This window comes from Prunus dulcis, chromosome 6, assembly GCF_902201215.1.
Source record: "Prunus dulcis chromosome 6, ALMONDv2, whole genome shotgun sequence".
NCBI classification, from domain to species: domain Eukaryota; kingdom Viridiplantae; phylum Streptophyta; class Magnoliopsida; order Rosales; family Rosaceae; genus Prunus; species Prunus dulcis.
In genome coordinates this window covers 23,175,193-23,179,800 of record NC_047655.1, presented here as the reverse complement: position 1 = coordinate 23,179,800, position 4,608 = coordinate 23,175,193, and positions in this window count along the sequence as shown.

The window sequence follows — 4,608 nt, the reverse complement described above, 5'->3', positions numbered from 1 at the left end:
TTTTGCAGGTTACCCATGAAGGAACAGATACTGTCAAGGGAGCCAAGCTTCAAATGCATACTTTACAGTTTGAGACACTCATGATGGATGAGAATGAAACTTTTTCTGAATTTTATGCTAAACTGTGTGTAATTGTGAATGCTTGTTCAAGTTTAGGTGAAAAAAATTCCAGAAGACAGGGTTGTGAAAAAGATTTTGAGATCCTTGCCTCAACGATTTCAACCAAAGATCACGGCTATTGAAGAGATCCGTGACTTGAACACCTTGAAAGTTCAAGAACTCATAGGGTCCATACAAACCTATGAGATGAAACATCTAGCCCCTAAAAAGAGCGAAAATGTTGCTTTCAAGGTTGTGAATGAAGAAGATGATGGGCATTCAAATGAAGATTGCAGTGATGAGGAATTAACGATTCTCACAAGACGATTCATGAACTTTCTCAAGAATCAGGATCCAAGGAGTTGAGATTCAAAAGGTATAAATTCTAAAAATAGGTTTGTTAACTATACTGATGGTGGGTCTAAATTTCGCAGGTCAAATGAACGAAAGAATCCAAGAGAAAAGGTCCAATGTTTTGAATGTGAAGGCTATGGACACATATCTTCGGAATGTGCCAACACCTTAAAGAAACAAAAGGATAGCAAGAATAAGGCAATGCATATTACTTGGAGTGATAGTGAATCGAAATGCGAGAATGATGAAAAGACGGTTGCACTCATAACCACAGTTAGCTTGGATGAATCACATGAGGATGATGATTGTAAAGAAGTTGCTGTGCTGAAGCTGGAAAATTGCAGGATTGCAAACGAGTTTCAATCCCCTGATGCAGATTCTAAAAAGGTAAGTGCAGGTATGAACGAAAAATTGATGTTTTTTCAGAAAAAATTGACTGATCAGAATAAATTAATTGCTTCTCTAACTTCTGACAACAAAGCCCTTGAACTTGAACTTAAAAATTCAAAGGAAAGGATTGTTTCTTTAACCATTGGTGCAAAAAAAATTGACAAGATGATTAGCATGGGACGAAGAGATGGTGACAAATGAGGCTTGGGATTTCAACCAAGTAATAAGTCTTCCGCTGTGTCTAAAACAAAGTTTGTCAAATCCACTTCACTCATTGAACCTTCTGCCCCTCATGAAGTCAAGAAATTTATTCCAATCTGTCACTTTTGTGGAACTCGTGGGCACATAAGACCAAGATGCAATAAGCTTCGAAATGAATTTGTTCGTTCAAATTCTCATGGCATGGGTGGAAAAGTAAGTATCCAACATAAGATTTCAAATCTTATGAATGAGGTAAACCGCTTATCCAAACTATCTTCTTTTCATTGTTTGCCATCAACTAAGACAAAGTTAGTTTGGAGGAAAAAGGAAAATCATAATTGTATGTTTGCCTCCACTAATGTTGTGCATGAACCCGTTGCTTTAGAAAATTTGGATCTTAAATGTCTTGTTGCAAAACCTTTGGATAATCTTCAATTTGACACTCTTAGAAAGTCTTTAGGTATTTGTTCTTTTGAATAATTGTTTGTATGCATGCCAAAAGACTCCAGCTATTATCTTCTCTGTTTTTGAATTTGGATTAAATTCTAAGTATTTTGTTCAGCACATGCAGGGATTGATAAGCAATATCAATCCTCCTGACGTCTGGAAGTTTTTGCTGATCTTAGATTGGATTTTTGGCGTTGGATCACTTTGGGCAGTTTAATATTGGGTTTTTGTGAATGGCTATCAACTGTCTTTGTTTTTTATAAAGTCAATTAAATGCTCTTTTTATTAAATCTCATGTCTCTCTTTAGCACATGCACTCTAATCTTGTTTAATAATTTTGAATGAATCCTCATCTTGCCCTTGTCTTGATACTAGATTTGCATTATACTTTTTGCTACTGAGCTCACAATTTTGTAACATCTCTTTAATTAAAAGAAAAGTAAAATAAGTGCTTGATCCTTGCCAAGTAACCGGGCCTCTTGTCTAACCAACGTCGAGGCTCGAGTCAAAAAGCTTTGATCTTATACACTTTGTTCTTCTTTGTAGCCTACATGACTCGGGTTAGTACATCCTAGGGGTGCTTTAACACCCATTGTCTTAAAGTCATCTGACTTGAGCACATTGATTTAACACCCGTTACATGAGTCTTGTAGAAAGCTTAATAAAGTTAGCATTAATAATAATAATAATAAAATAATTTTTTTAAAAAAAAATGAAAGTGGTGACCTCTGTATGCATTTTGTATGTGTTTATTCTATGTTCTTGGCTTGCTCTTGATTGGATTTTTTCTTTGTTATTAAGTAAGTTTGGTCACATAACACGAGATTGAGATTTAATATTCGCTCATTTGATGGACTTTATTTCTTACAAATATTTTTGATTCTCCATTTTATAATCCTTGTGTTTGATTAAACCTTTGTGATTTGATGTACCCTAGATTCTGAAAGGCTTTGCTTCAAATGCTTCTAGAGAGATATTGGTATTGGTCTTGTTTGTCTATCCTTCTGCATAGTGTTGACATGTACTCAAGTTTTTTTGGTATGAATGAAGGAGGAGTCTTGGGTTCTTATTAAGCATAGTTAAAAAAAAAAAATAAAAAAAAAAATAAAAAAAAAAAAAAAACGAATTTGTTTTTGTTTTCAATCATAGTGTAGTTTTATGCTTCTTGTTTAATTGTGCAGTTAGGCTTTTCTTCATGTTACTAAGACGGATACATGATAAATTGAACCTGAGGATTGCGGCATCATTTTCAATCCTGCCAATTGCAGACTTGCGGCACAACTGATTTCTTTTTTCTCTTATTTTTGCCTTTATATTTGCTCTCTTGTACTCTTTCCTTGCTCTTTGGATTTCCTGACAAAAAGGGGGAGAGATTATTGTGAAATTATAATAAAAAGGGGGAGAGATTGTGTTGTATAATTAAGGGGGAGAGATTGTGTTGTATAATTAAGGGGGAGTAGTGTTGTAATTTTGCCTTGAATTACATTTCTTCTCCCACATGCTTCACTGGTTTTGTTGTTTCATAATGTGCAGGGATTCTGAGCCTTGAGTTTAGAGTAGGATTTCATTTGTTGAATCCCATGCAATTTCGTTTGAGTTGTAATAGGTGTTTTGTCTAGGAAATGCCAAAGGGGGAGATTGTTAGTATGAAAATTGTATTGTCATTTCCTAGACTCTAGCATAGGTTGGGAATTAGTGTGTGAACTTGTTTTTCTGGAAGCTTTGGCGCAACACATTCATTCTGGATCTTTGAAGTATGACGTGATCGATATGAGAAACTGAGTTCAGGTAAATCATGACATAATCATGCATTCATTATAGGATTCCTAATTGGAGTTATTTTCAATCAAGTATTTTCATATTAATCCTATTTTTAATAGGATTAGATTTTATATCTTGAGATTACTTTCCTAGTTAAACTCTATTTTGTTTTAAGTTAAAAGATTATGTTTTCATCATTTTGGTCTTGGAAAGTATGTTTCAATTAATATTCTATTTAGCTTCGTTGTTTACATATTGATATACATTGTTTCATTGGATAACAATTGATGGTTGGAAAACTATCTTTTATAATATAGAACATGAGGAAACCATATAGGATTCCAAAACTATCAAATTGAATGCATGGCAAGACTTTGAGTTAGGGTTGTGGGCCTTCACGTGATTGTGGAGAATAGGTTTTGTATAAATCATTGTGTACATCTCTTTTATCATACAGAGATTTCCCATATTTTGTTTGAGTATCTAAAATTCTTAAGTACTGTGCATATATTTGAGATAAATCATCAAAGCTATTGTGCATATACTTGGTGATTTATCAAACACTTTAATCATTCATATTGCATTCATATGCATGTTGATGACTCATACGGTTGAGGGCACCAAGACCGTGGTGACGGTTTTCCTCTAGCGAGCTTGAAGCAATCATGGCTAGTATTGTGTTCAACATAAGGAGTGTCGAAGATCATCCCGTGATAGAAGTTGAGTTACGAAGAAGTCGGTAAACATTATCTAGAATGTGTCTAGGATAAGTGTGTGAGTACTTCTTGTAATCATCGTTCTATAGTGGATTTGTGTTGGACTGAGGAGTCCCGTGGATTTTCCCCAGAGGTGGGGTTTTACCACGTAAAATAATTCTCTGCGTGTTCGTTTATTTTAAAGCTTTGCACATCTCAGGATTGATAACTCATATCAATCCTGCTTCAAAGGTTGATCATTATTTATTGCAAAAAATTCCAATTAGCTTGTTTAACATTCTCCAGGCATATATAGATATCCTACAGGTATTATCAGTTTCAATCACATCGCCATCGAATCCAAATTATTCATCACAAATTTCAATATCACATCGCCATCGAATCCAAATTAGTCTTCACAAATTTCAATATAATGTACCACTTTTGATTTACGTGTACGGATGAGAGAGTAAACAGTAAAGGGAAAAATTTATCAAAACAATTAATTGCTTCAAATCTTAAGAAAGCGAAACTAATTGAGTTGTTGGTTTCAAATTCTTGCTATAGCTCATTCGTACTTAAACAATTATTTTATATAATTGACCCCTCACAAAGGAAATTTAACAGTTTTTTTAAAAGTTCATGTGCAGCTTTTGATTCT